Source organism: Pinus tabuliformis, chromosome X (genome assembly GCF_031772625.1).
Source record: "Pinus tabuliformis cultivar Carrire ecotype Pingquan chromosome X, CPIR1, whole genome shotgun sequence".
NCBI classification, from domain to species: domain Eukaryota; kingdom Viridiplantae; phylum Streptophyta; class Pinopsida; order Pinales; family Pinaceae; genus Pinus; species Pinus tabuliformis.
This window is the reverse complement of record NC_142308.1, coordinates 768,424,581-768,439,471: the sequence shown is the minus strand read 5'-3', so window position 1 is coordinate 768,439,471 and position 14,891 is coordinate 768,424,581. Positions and strand designations below refer to the sequence as shown.

Genomic DNA, 14,891 nt, shown 5'->3' with positions numbered 1-14,891 from the left:
CTTAGAGGGTGGTCCCCCTTTCTCGCTACGAAGCGATCCTAATTCAAACACGCTGCGTTTTACTTACAGAATCGAACCATGGGACTCTCTACAGGGCTATCACCTTCTTTGGCCAGATCTTCCAACCTTTTCATTCACAATTCTGCCTACCTCTCGATGGCGGCCCTTATGGTCGAGCACCTAAAGGTCCTTATGGTCGAGCAACTCAAGTTCCTTACGGCACCTTATAGCCTAAATCAAAGGGCAAAGATCGGCATGCCTGGTTCTTCCATCATCCAATGAACTGAAATGAATCACGCAGAGAAGGCAAGGCTAGGAAAATGAGACCAAGATCGAAACGAAAACCTCCGCTGCTTAGTATTTGCCCAATCCGCTTTCGCTCGCCGCTACTAACGGGGTCTCGGTTGATTCCCCTTCCCATAGCTACTTAGATGTTTCAGTTCGCTAAGTCTTTCAAGTCCAAGGAGCGCGGACTAGCCACGGGGCTTGGATACGGTTTCCCGATCGGAGATCCATGGATCACGGACGGTATCTCCCCACGGCCTTTCGCCTTTGGAAGCGTCCTTCCCTCTCAATGCCCGGGCATCCATCCGATGCATTCTTTCCGATACAGCAGGCATTGAACCTGCTTCACACCGCACCACCGATGGCGGCCTTTTGGCCGAGTGTGCTAACGCACCCATCAATCACTGAAACTTGTTCGTGATTCCAGTCATTATATACGTAATTACGCTTTAGCAGATAATGCATATATGGGCATATTTCATTATGCATGAATGACTCGATATATGTCATTTCGCAAGCAATTAGATCGATCTCGCGAACCTCTGCGCGAAACGATGGGGGCCTTCCATTCATTCATTATAGCTGCTATTATATATGTCATTACGCTTTAAGGCTCAACCATCCGTACGGGGAGAAGAAAGACTAGTTCGTGTCTCCTTGCACTAGGACCCTTTAGGGGGCTCGACCATTAGGACCTTTAGGTACTCGACCATAAGGTCCGTCAGGGGCTCGAATGATAAGGACCCTTTAGGGGGCTCGACTGATAAGGAGAGGAGAGGGAGAGGGAGAGGAAGTGCAAGCCCCTCCGGGACCTTGGTTCATTTCGACCAGTGATTCCAGTAATTCATTATATACGTAATTACGTCATTCGAGATATGTCATTATGCATTCATTCATTATATATGTCATTACGCTTCAAAACCTCCGCCTCCTCTCCCTAGATTGAGAGCCTGCTTGCGCATCCTGAAATGGCCAAATTAGTAGGGTTTTAACGCTCGACCAGGCCCCCCACCCAATAAGTAAATTAAGGGAAAGATGTGAAAACCTCCGCCTAAGGGGATTGGGTGGGTAAATAGTGGTCGAGCCTTAAAGCGCATCCCCAAATCGAGTTATCGCTTCATTCTTTGGGGGTTTATATATTGCTCAAGGCTGCCTCTAGCTAGGAAATCACTATCATTATATATGTCATTACGCCATACTGAACCTAAACTACTACATGCTCATATATAACTAACTACCACCATGCCCAGGTACGTTAGTGACTCGACCAGCGCCCCCCACCCAATAAGTAAATTGAAAAGAGAAAGCTTCCGAAGCACATCTCTGTCTCTATGCCCGTCTGAAAGGCCATTTGCGTGCGTTTTACGGCTACTTGACACGCCCAAGCTGGCTACCCTGCGTAGACTGAATATATCCCTAAAAATTTGGCCATTTTCACCCCTCTTTTTATATATATAGCGCGGAGGTTTTTCAAGATTCCCCTACTATTATAGCATTTTCAGGATGCGTAAGCAGGCTCGACTGTTAAGGAGAGGACCTTTAGGGTGCGTAAGCACGCTCGACTAATAAGGATGCGTAAGCAGGCTCGACTGTTAAGGAGAGGACCTTTAGGTACTCGACCCCAAGGGAGAGGAGAGGTGCTCGACCATAGGACCTTTAGGTACTCGACCATAAGGACCTTTAGGTGCTCGACTGTTAAGGAGAGGGCCGCCATCGAGAGGATGCACAAGCAGGCTCGACTGATAAGGACCCTTTAGGGGGCTCGACTGTTAAGGAAAGGAGAGGAGGCGGAGGTTTTGATGCGTAATGACATATATAATTCATTCATGCATAATGACATAGAGAATATATGCTTTGGCGGAGGTTTTCACAGATTTACCTCCTATTATAGCATTTTAAGGACCCTTTAGGGGGCTCGACTGATAAGGAGAGGAGGCAGAGGTTTTCACATATTTCGATGGTGGCCTTAACAGTCGAGCCTGCTTACGCATCCTTATCAGTCGAGCCCCCTGTCGGGTCCTTGCTCCCCCTAAGTTGAACCTCATAGCTATCATAAATGCTGCTATTTATGTGATCCATAGCCCCTCCTATCGTCTGGTGCCACCCGCTCTGGCTCAATCGCTATGCTCACACCTGGTAACAACGTGAATTCCCTCACCATATGAATAGTGAGTCCCTACCGGGCCTCGACCTCGTAACCTCGATCGAGTCCCTACCGGGCCTCACCATATGAATAGTGAGTCCCTACCGGGCCTCTCCTCGTCTCGTGTCGACTTGGGGAGAATCATATCTCGGGTATGGTGACTCAATAGGTGACTTCTCCTCTCTCGGTTATGTTGAACGCGGGGTAAGGTGAACGGCTTAAGGCTTATAAATAGGTCCTATTTTTCATTTATTAGTAAATGGAGCTACAACCCCTTTTTCATAACTGAGGCTTATAAAACAGGAGCTATGATAAATGCTGCTATTTATGTGATCCATAGCCCCTCCTATCGTCTGGTGCCACCCGCTCTGGCTCAATCGCTATGCTCACACCTGGTAACAACGTGAATTCCCTCACCATATGAATAGTGAGTCCCTACTGGGCCTCGACCTTGTAACCTCGATCGAGTCCCTACTGGGCCTCACCATATGAATAGTGAGTCCCTACCGGGCCTCTCCTCGTCTCGTGTCGACTTGGGGAGAATCATATCTCGGGTATGGTGACTCAATAGGTGACTTCTCCTCTCTCGGTTATGTTGAACGCGAGGTAAGGTGAACGGCTTAAGGCTTCTGGCTTATGGTGTGGCTTCAGTTTCAAGGCTCAAGGCTTATGGTGACTGGTGACTGGTTCATTGAGCCCCTCCAAGAAGACTCAATCCCCTCCATTCCTTCATCCTCCATTAAGAAACCTTTGCACCTACCTATTGAGATCAGTGACGAAGGGCAGGGGCAGAGTAGGTAAGTCGCAACTAAATTCCCCCAGCTACGCCCATTTATTGGACGGTGTGCTACAGGGCATGAGCCGCAGACGAGTTTCACAACACAAGATAAACGCGAAGGAGGGGCAGAATCCGAGCTTCAGCCGTTGATACTGGGACTGATCCGATTGTTCCTGTCCATCATGTGGATGCCCACCTTCGCCTGGGTTGGAGGGTGGGGTGCCCTACCTTACATATAGTGCATGTGTACCTTGTTCCAGATCGAGAGCCATAGCCCCTTACCTATGTGTCTATATGGGCTATGTAATAAAGCTTAGTTCATAATAGTGAGTCTGTAGTTAGCAAAATGCGAGTTAGTGCGTTCTATAGGCTTATATTGTCTATAGGTATGACTACTAGATAAGACCGAAATGCGGGCCATATATCGACAACGAGAAACATGCCCCCGCGTATCAACAAGAGCTCCTTGCTACTGGTTCCATGGTTAAGTGCTCTTGTTCTTTTCAGTATTGCACAATTGGGTAGGGGTTATGCTCTTACATCCGCTTTTGTGAAAAGAAGAGCAGGCGTACCCTTATGGAAGTGATGCTCCGACATCCATACTAGTAGGTGTTTCAAGATCTGCTACTGTTCCCATAGGTGATGTTCCGACAATTGGATCTGTTCCCATAGGTGCTGTTCCGCCATTAGCTATTTTCCAGCTATGATGGGTGGTGATACCCGCAGAACCAAGCCAAAACTGACATTATGGGACCCTATTGAAAAGCTCGAGTGAACCCTCTACTGAGATTGTATTGTTAAGGCACATAAATTGCTCAGATACCCCAATGGATGGAGTCGGTGTGTCACGGAGTAAGACATAGGGAATCCCGACCTTTCTTCTTTGCTACTGGAAAGTGTCTATCCGTCCATATCTGCGGCTTGAGCCACTAGCTGAGTGAGTTGGTAGGGAGCTGGGTCTTTTTCCCTTCGCTTTGTTTGGCCACCGAACTACGGGAAGTGCCTAAAGAGATTGGTTGTGCTTTTTGCCTTTCCGGTGAAGCGAGGGGAAGGTTCCCATTTGTTCTTTGAGCGGTTTTGATAACTCACTGCGCATTTACACTGGGTGGGCGGGCACAAGTTCCCACTTCCCTGTAATTCGCTTCGTCAGATCCAGAATATAATAAGAAAAGGTCCCGTAGGGGCTTGCGCTTCCTAGTGCAAGGTTAACACAGCTGATTCTAAGGGCCAATACACCGCCCAAAGGAACCACACACGCCAAGCACGCACTTGAAAGCATGGTATCAGAGGACAAAAGATGGATGCGAGAATGGATACCCATCGTCCTACATTAGGAGCAGAGCCACTTCGGGATCAATACCCACCCTCAGCGTGGTAATAGGCAGATACAAAGGGAGCTAGGGCACTAGGAACAGAGGCGGAGAGGCAGCTCGCAGCATATCAAGATCGAGTTGATTCATTTGTTGACCGAGTGGATTCAGTTATTTCAGATCCTCCAGTTGATTGGTCGTGAGCGATGTGATGCCCCATCTATTGCCTCTGCTACTGGTGCTCTAGGTAGAGAAACCGCTTTTTCGACTGGATCTATTGGTGAGACTCGGTCAACTACCACATATCCAACTGGGTCTTTATCTTAATCTGGATCTGCAACTGGTAAGTAGAGCGTTAGATCTGTCTCTGACACTATTGGTGGTTCATATTCGCGTATATGAAGTGCTCGCTATGAATTTGTATCCGCATCTTCAGGAACCGAACGAAAGTATGCTAGGCGAAATAGCGCTACTTAGAATTGGTGCAGGAACCAGGTCAATTGCTTATCCATCCGACCCACTCCTTTTCGTTACTGACCTGAAGAAGCAAGGCAAGACGGAGCCTCCCACCCACCCAACCGAAGAACCAAGACATCGATTCTTGGTCGAGCCAGCCAACCTTACTTTGATCACCAGGCGCGACTATAATGACGTCAGGTATAGGTATCTTTATTATCCTCGGCATGCATAACCACCCACCACCTCTGCTCCCATTGTCTCTGTCTCTTTTGCGGATACTGATGCTTTTTACTCTCCCTTGCCTCCTTTCCTTCTTGAGTGAGCAATCCTCACTATATGAATAGTGAGTCCCTCACCCATATGAATGAGTGAGTCGATGGCGGCCTTATAGTCGAGCGTTCGTTCATTTTACTTATTGGGTGGCCCCTATCAAATAAGTAACTAAAAAAGTCACTAACGTACCTCACCCTACCCACTTTGAAGCTTACTTATTTAGATCTGCCCCACCCAATAAGCATCAAGGAAGAAAAACCTCCGCCAAGCTAAAATGGCCAATCTCGTAGGGAGAATGTCCAAAACCTCCGCCAAGGGAGCTGATCAAAAAGAATATGGTCGAGCCTGCTTACGCATTCTTATCAGTTACTACTTGGCTACGGAGCTTGAAACCTTGGGAGTGGATCCAGTCGGTTAAGCGCGAAGCCCTCTCCCTCTCCCTCTCCTTAACAGTCGAGCCCCTGACGGACCTTATGGTCGAGTACCTAAAGGTCCTCTCCTCTCCTCTCCCTCTCCTTAACAGTCGAGTACCTAAAGGTCCTTATGGTCGAGCACCCTAAAGGGTCCTCTCCTTAACAGTCGAGCCTGCTTACGCATCCTTATCAGTGAGCCCCCTAAAGGGTCCTCTCCCTATGGTCGAGCGCCTCCGATCCTTAACAGTCGAGCCTGCTTACACATCCTTATGGTCGAGCCCCTGCCGGTCCTAACCAGTCGGTTCAGAGAGGGAAAAGTGCGGGGAGTGGATCCAGTTGGTTCCGCGCCCTAATCTTATCAGCGCATCGATCAAGTTGGTTCAGAGAGAAAAGCGCGGGGAGTGGATCCAGTTAGGCTGAGAGAGAGAAAGGGGAATGGATCCTGATCAGTGGACCCGTATCCGTCCTCCCTCTCCTCTCCTCTCCCTTATGGTCGAGCACCCTAAAGGGTCCTTATCAGTCGAGCCCCCTAAAGGGTCCTCTCCTTAACAGTCGAGCCTGCTTACGCATCCTTAACAGTCGAGTACCTAAAGGTCCTTATGGTCGAGCACCCTAAAGGGTCCTCTCCTTAACAGTCGAGCCTGCTTACGCATCCTCTCCTTATCAGTCGAGCCCCCTAAAGGGTCCTTATCAGTCGAGTCACTAACGTACCTGGGCATGGTGGTAGTTAGTTATATATGAGCATGTAGTTTAGGTTCAGTATGGCGTAATGACATATATAATGATAGTGATTTCCTAGCTAGAGAGAGAGAAGAAAGACCAGTCTATGAGCATGTGGTAGTTGCGGCTTCATAAAATAGAGAAGTGGATCCGTCATCGAGTGGATCCAGTGGGAGTGGTGGACCCGTCTCCATCTCCGTCCTCCGTCTCATCTCCGTCCTCCGTATCCGTCCTCCGTCTCATCTCCGTCCTCCGTCTCCGTCCTCTGTCTCCATCGAGAGGACCCTCACCATATGAATAGTGAGTGACTCCATCCCTCTCCTTGACAGTCGAGTGTGCTAACGCACCCTTTAGGGGGCTCGACTGATAAGGATGCGTAAGCAGGCTCGACTGTTAAGGAGAGGACCCTTTAGGGTGCTTGACCATAAGGGAGAGGAGAGGAGAGGGAGTGGTTCCGCGCCCTAATCTTTAAAACATCCGCCAAACTAAAATGGCAAAAATGGGAGGGGAATCTTGAAAAACCTCCGTCGGAACATAAAGCACCTGGATTTGAACCAGGATTTTCCACCCCGATGAGGGGGGTGTCTTTCCATTTAGACGATGCCTTAATCGGCGGACCCACAGCTCAGGGGTCCTTATAGGCAACTTAAGTATAGGACTTAAGAGAGAGGAAACGACCGCTAGGGGCTCACCATTCCGATGGTGAGGAAACAACCGCCTCTCTAATCAAGACTTTACGTGCGATGAGGTAAAGGCTTGATCTCACCAAAGAATTCAAAGAACCAGCTTTTTCCATAATATTGAGTAAGCCAGCCCCATCAAAGATACCATGAACAGATGAATAACCAGGTGTAAGCCCAGTAACCCAAAGGATAAGGTGAAGCTAGAGCTATTGATTGATACCTAGGACACTTGAGTCTATCTAAAGCCAGTATAGACATATATTGTTGACGAACCCCGTCAATAAGCTCCTGTCTGTACGGTGCTTCCGCTAGCCGGGGTTAGACTCTTACCTTCGGGCAGTTATCCAGAAGCCCAGGATGCACTTTGAATAGTCTTTTACCACCCCTTTTATATGCCCCGCTATATCGACTGGAGGTGGTTGAAACTTGGAGGTGGGTGAGGTGGGTGAACCTAGAGGTGGGTTCAACTTGGAGGTGACTTAATCAATAGACTCTATCATCGGGATAGGTCCAGCTGGTTAGGTACCGGGTATATACTCTTCGGGATCATGAGTTCTCACAGATGAGTTCTCGGTTATCAGAGACTCTTCAATGGGTAGAAGGCGAACCTACATTCCCCACTTGTGAGTTCATGGCAATACACGAACACGAATGAGTTCATGGCTATGTTAGTTACGACATTTACCCGCCTCTATTGGACTATGTGCGTTCTCAACTATCCGGGGGCCAAAGGTCTTGTTTCGGTGTGTTCACCTAAGCAGATAAGGTACCGAGCTCGTGGTAAGTAAATATGTGAGAAGGAAGGGTTACGATCATCAAAGGAAGGGTGAGGTCATCAGAGCTAACAGAACGTGGTGAGTGTAAGGAGGGTCGGGGGTGTTGGCCAAAGGGCTCGGGTCCGGATAGATAGATTGATTTTCTTTATGGAAGCAAGGCATAGTTACCAAGGAAGCATAGTTACCAAGGAAGCATAGTTCCGAGGTCTATGAACAAGGAAAGACATAAGCTAAAGGTTACTAATCCTGTGAGCTGACTTCTGAGCTGATCATCTATGTCCCTTCTGTTCATGGAAGGAAGGCGAAGCGGTACATCCATTCATCTATAAAGCTACCTTTAGTCCTTCACCACCGGGATAGATTTCTTTGACTGGCTGGCCATGTATGGGAACACTAAGGATCAAGGACGCGTACTTCTGAGCTGACTTATATGAGCTTACTAAGTACGAGGACACCGTTAGGCCCAGCTACTTTAGAGTCAATTCTGTGCTACACTTTAGGGGCCGAGGCAATACTTCAGTCTGAGGAAGGTCATAATATATATATGAAATTCAACATCCCCGGATCCCCGGAACCCATATTTGGATATTCGGGGATCTGCTTGGGTCCGGTTCATGCTCATCTTCCTAATCCCTTTCATTGTTACGGAAGCCGTACTTCCATTCATAGAGTCGCCTATAACTGTGAAAGTTACCATGAAATTGAACCAAGGAAGGCATAGTTACTGAGGTAGATGGGACAAGGAAAGACTCTTTAGTTTGCTTCTATCGTTGGAATGGCATTTACAGCAAGTCCAACAACGCTGGAATGGCCACGCGTTTTAGAGCCACTTTACCCCAAGGAAGGTCGGAAAGCCGGGTTTTCCCGGTCATCTTGAATCCATATCTTCAGTAAGGAATGGCATTGCGGGAGGTAACGGGAGAGAGTGAGAGTGCTTGCCTATAATCAGTGAGCCTTCACGTTTTATGTAGATAGAGCTTTATGTGTTCCCTTCATGGCTTGCGTTCAGTGTGGAGTTGTTAGTTCGAGGAGGCCTTGCCGACCTAGTTGGGGAGTTATCCCGTCGAGGAGGCTTGCCGACGTGGAGTTGTTAAGGGGATAAGTGCTTTCCTTATTACTTGAAGGAGAGTACTCGCCGTGTTAATACCTTTGGGAGATATCCGGTCGCTTGCTTATGAACTCTATTGATCACTCTTGCCTGACTCTATTATATACGAGTCAATGGGTTCTTGTTTAGTTAGACGCTGGCCCTTCCCCAAAAGCCTAATGAGCTGGCCTAATTTGTGATTTAGTCAGTACCATTTTAAGTAAAGCTAACCTAGAACTAAATTCATTTCATAATTTCCTCCGCCTTTGGCTGAGTGCCTTCATCCAGTGGTGTCACGAAATAAATATATAAGGCCAGCTATATCTAATAAAGCGGCTCGGCTTCGTTCGAAGATCCAAATATAACGCTTATAAATCTATAACTTGTAAAAAGAAATAACATCATATATAAATAATCACCTCCTCTCCTTATCAGTCGAGCCCCCTGTCGGGTCCTTCCCTGATTACAGGAAAGCACCCTCCGAGTCCTTATATAAAAAAAAGGTGAGGGCAGAAGAGCAGCTCCATGATGAGTGTTCAGAAGGCGTTCTAGTCAGGAAGGAGTATACTAATTCGGGTTGGGTCAAAAGCATGAAAACCTATACCCCCCCTTCGTCCGACAATATCTGCTATGGGATCAAACTGTCTGGGGCTTCAACAAAGCTTGTCGTGCTTGTAAGAACATGAATTTTATGTCCACGCCACGGGGTATGTATAGGCCACGGGGTATGTATAGTCTCGCTGAACCTGGTCTCCTCTCAGTCGTTCTGCGACTTCGTTCCAGCAGCCTGCCTTTCAATGTCCCCACCAGATGAGAGAGGGAAGGAAGTCCTTATTGCAGAGAAGGTCCATCACTGATCGAGAGGAGAAGAGAAGTTACCCATGGGTCATACGCAAGAGAGTGAGTGAGTGGATATAGTGTTGCTAGATTTCTAGTTGCCTAGAAAGTGGGGCAAGGGACTATGTGCTGTGAATGGCTTCTTTGAGCCACTTCTATGTGAGTTCCCCTAGTTCTCCAGTAACGTTCTCCAAGGAAGGAAGGAGGGATATTTATGAATTATTAATTAAGGTGTGAAGCCGCTTGTCCCTTCGGGGGCAAGGATATCACCGGTGAAGTTCAGGGCTTTCGGTGAGGAACTGTAGTTCATCTTAAGGATCGCTCCAATCTGCTCCGATGTGGAAAAGTTTCAATAGGTAGGCGCTTGTCGGAGACGGGAAAGAGGCACACTCCATTACAGAAGAGGAACTAAAGAAAAGGTATTCTGAAAGTGTGGGTTGTTCACTTGCCTAAGCCAGACTTGCCTAACTCTCAGCAGCATTCACAAGGTCGAGGAAGAGAATGAAGAAACCTAAACCTTTCATAATGAAGACGCCTGGGCACCTGGGTGATGGTCTTTCTATCCTATGCCCAAACTCTTAGCTATGTAAGACTTGCCTAACTCTCAGCTATGTATGAACCAGCGGAAATAAGTATCGTTGATAAAGGTCGGTAAAGAAGTAGCCATATGAACCAGCGGATAGCCGGTGAAAGCGAAGGCTGGGCGAACGATCTAGGGGATTGTTCTTTAGGGGAGGCCTAGTTACCCAGCTGCCAGAGTTAGTGACCCACGTGACCCAGTTTTTCGGCTTGCCTAACTAGAGTTAGGAGTGCCTGAAGTTCACTAGTTGAGTGGCAGGAAGTGATGACCCAATAACAGTCGCTGTCTAGTAGTTACCCAGGTCGGGAAAGGGCTGGTTACCCAATGCCTAATAACAGTCATTATATCAATCTAGTAGCCATCGCCATCGAAATAAGAGTTCTATAAAGTTCTATTTAGCCTCTTACTTGTGGGTTGTTTGGAAGCTCAGACTTACCTAACTCTCAGCTATGTATTCTCTTGCCTAACTTTCAGCAGTAAGGTCGAGGAAAGGTAAGGAAGGTATCTGTATTCTATGTAGCCATCTGAACCAGGGCAGTTCTAAGGCAGCTAAGACTTGCCTAACTCTCAGCATTGTGGAGGGGCTTATAGGAGTTACCTAGATGAGTGGCAGGAAAGAGCTGTCTGGGATGAACGACCAGATAATGGGTTCGTTGAAAGCGAAGGAGAATGAAGACGCCTGGGGGGCACCTGGTTTTATTCGTTACAGGCACGAAGGAAGGAAGGAATTAGTTACCCAGCCTTAACAGTCATAACTAGAGTTAGTCACCCGCAGGACAGTCAAGAGTTAGTGACCCGCTAGCCAGTGTAGCTATTGTTTTCTTTAGCGACTACGTACCAGTTTTTCACTGCTTTTCCTGGCGCTGTCGTGCCTACCAACTAGATTATATAGATAGTATCAATAGCTGTCTTTATACTTTCTAGTGGACCATCGATGGGTGGACCATGGGTTGTTCTAGAAGGGATTAACCATTATTGTGCGCAGGAAGCAGATTAACGAACTATAGACTTTAACACTGCCTCATGAACCTAATTACAACTGGAACAACATTAATGATAGACTTTACCACTGCCTCATGAACCGACTGGTTTACCGCCTATAAGGAAGGTAAGGGTCCTAGTCACTGTGATAATCGTAGCTATAAGGTAAGGGATAGAAGGTCAAGGGATTTTATTGAAAAGGTAAACAGCCCTGAGCAGCGGTAAACCCCCCCTAACGAGATTACCCAACTGAACGACAAGGTCCGAATAAACACCTTCGGCATACAGACGTGATTCTATGTTGATTCTTTTAGGTAACTGTCCTAATCTAGAAGGTAAGGGTCCTACTAGAAGGGCTCATGAACCTAATTACACTGGCCTGCCTAATTACCACTGGAAGGAGATTCATCATAGACTGGAACACTGCCTCATGAGCCTAATTGCCACTGCCTAATGAACCTAATTCCAAAGCCATCCTGCCTAATGCCGAGTCAAGACCTTCGGAATCAATACGTGGTTCTCTGTCTCTTCTTTTAGGAAGGAAGCCTTTCCTTCACTATCTTTTTATTCCCCTCAAAGAGCTAGCTCAGGTAATTATAAGGTCCTGAAAGAAAGGCCTCTATTTATTCCCCTCAAATAAATCGCTATACTCAGGTAAGTTATAACCTGACCTAAGCTAGAAGGAAAGGCCTTATATTCCCCTCAAATCGCGCTATGCTCAGGCATAGTTATATCTCTATTTATTTTATTAAACGCCCCCCGTCAATTAAGACGTTAGGTGTACACTTCGTTACATAAGTCATAGCAAGGTCATTCCCAGAGAATATATAAGGCTATCGGAAAGCCGGGGTTCTTAAAAGCATGGGCATACTTCGTACATTCAGAGCAGCTTAAATACTTTCCTATCCCAACCCGGTAATTCAAGCTCAGTCAGTCGGGTTATCCCCGGAGCTCGAAGGGTTATCCCAACCCGGATCGAGTTATCATATATTCTTTCCTCAATTCGGCAGAACCTGACCTGATTGCTCTTACCTGATTGCTGCGGATATTCTCTCCTTATCTGGTCCGTAGCTTAAAGTTTATTCTCTTCCCTTCCTGTCACGAAGTATCTCCAGCAATCGAGCTACTGGGCGGTAACGAAGTCTTAGCCCGCAGGCCCGAGAAAGCCTTTTCCCTCGAAGACCATTTGCATGCCCTGTCTCGGTATTCTTGCTTGCCCGAACCTGAGCCATTCAGGGTCTATACTTTCTATTTTTCCTTTTCCTTCTCGTTTGACAGCTATGGTTTGGTCCATCATCGTCTTTAGACACTCGACCAAAGCTTGACCAACGGGATAAGCGTAATGACATCTATAATGAGAGTCTTTAGGGGCTTTGTGAAACACTTTGTTAAGAGCCATGACCTATAAGTAAGAAAGATAAGACACAACACCTTCAATTTATTTAGGTAACCTATGGACTAATCTACGACGGATCTCTTTGTAAGCCTTGTATTTATTACCCGTCTTCTATTTATTCCCAAGAACTATTTGTTTTGGGTGGGGGGCGCGCTACCCTCAAATAGATGCTCGTATCATGTCATGTGTTATCATATTCATTACGTATATCTATAAATAATAGACGCACTATGCTCTCCTATCTGGCTGGCTGGAACGGGGTGTGTGTTTTCGAAACATAAGTCATAGCAAGGCCCTCCCATTCGGAAAGGCGGACCTATTTGATACAGTGTAAGCCCGGCATTCCTCTCCTGATGAGAGAGGCCAAGGCAGTCAATCATCCATCTATCTATATATATATATATCTACCCGGGCCGGGACCCTTCATTGAACTGGTTCCCGCCCGCCAACCAATTATAGGAGTAAACCATCAGGCATCCCACCGATGCATGCATGTCGAACCGCCCGCATCGATCCAGCATCGGACTTCGGTTAAGCATATTTTAGGATCTAAATAGCTAGGGGGAGAAAGGGAAATAGTTAATAACAAAAGTAAGAAGGCGATATTGCATATCGAACGACATCTATGAAGAGTATCTCTGGCGGCATCTCTGATTCGGTATCTCCGAGATCTCGGGCGACGGCTTTTATACATCCATTACTTGCTAAAGAAAGCTTTTCTCGTCAGGCATTGTTTGGTGGGAAGGCCCTTCTGTTCAAAGATGTTGGCAGTAGCGGATTTAAGTCAAGCGGGTATGCGGGCGGTATAGAGTAGAAAGCGGGTATGCTGCGGGCGTGAACATTAGCCATTGTAAATTCGGAGGAGAAAAAAGAAAGAATAACATAGATAATCTAATGCGCTCTGTTCATGTGGGGAATATAGGGAATCAAATATGTGTCATCGTAGCTGCTCTATGTGACCCTGTGTATCGTCGCAATGGAATCTGATCGCCGGTATCAAGCCGTTCCTAATGCGGGGCGTATGCGGGTTAATCACAATGGGGACGGTATCGATCCTCATTCATGTGGGTATCGAGCGCTAGCGGTTCTCGTCCATCATCGAGAAAAGGAATAATCGACATTATTCATTGTATCGCCCTCATCAAACCTGGACGTGTAAGCTAATGTCACCAAGCTCTCCATTCAGCAGCTGTTCTAAGGTTCGGGATGCTGCTATCCTGTTTGTCCACCTGAGACTTATTGTCAATGCGGTAGAATGGTTCAAATTGGGAATCGTACTGAATGCGTCGTACTGAATGCGGATGGTGAACGGAAAGGAATGGGTGAATAGAAAGAACCGCAAGAACAGAAAGAACATAAATAAAATAATGAGTGACCAGAAGCGGTAAAGCGGATTGAACAGAAAGCGGACAGAAAGCGTGAATTGTCACCAACCTGCATGCTGGAGATCACTACTTTGATTTCCTACCGGCCATTGAGTGCCTCAATCCTGGGTATAATGTCCTCCCGTCAATGGAACCTCTATCTTTCTTGTTTCATCTCTGTGCCACTCAATTGAAGACTGCCAGGATGCATCTTCCGTCCGGTGGGTATGTGCTTCCCTCCTAATTGTCAATGGGGAATGGAGGTCTCTCGGCATGTCAAAATATGAGTACTCCAGGCACAATTGTCTCTAAGCGAATACCCAAGGCTATGGAATATTACTACGGGCATCTCTTCTTGTATCGCCAGCCAGCTAACCAGCAATCATCAGCAAGCCGGTTCTGATCCCAGCTCGTTTCATTTATTCTTCCAGCCAGCTTCGTTTTCTTTCGTCAAGCCTCGAAGCGAGCAAGCAAGAAGCACGTAAGTAAATTCATCCCCGGTTCTTCCTTAATCGATTCGGTTAAACAAGTATCTAAGATGCCAGTAGGTCTAGCTGTTGTAATTTCTGCCTTCGTTAGGCGGGGCGGGTTCAGTTTTCATTGTTTCTTTCTCAGCAGTTAGGTGTTCCACAAAGTGTAAATCATTCCGTATTGTCGTGTTGTTGCGATGTGCCCCATATGCCAACTTGGCTCAATGTATTCTGGTGGGAACGATGGGAAACAAAAGAAACAATCTAATAGAGTCTAAAAGCAAGAGGTAGTCATTCATAGGTGGTCAGTCTTTCGGCTCATAGGCCCATCAATGA

General features: G+C 47.0%; 1 protein-coding gene and 1 pseudogene across 3 annotated transcripts in view; one reads left to right on the top strand and one right to left on the bottom strand.

Moving 5' to 3' along the window:
- The window catches only part of LOC149142114 (25S ribosomal RNA), a 3,220-nt pseudogene extending 2,751 nt beyond the window's left edge, over positions 1-469 (bottom strand).
- Positions 1-14,891, top strand: part of LOC149142113 (sister chromatid cohesion protein PDS5 homolog A-like) — a 280,338-nt gene that overhangs the window by 130,906 nt on the left and 134,541 nt on the right. The gene's annotated exons all lie outside the window — the stretch shown is intronic.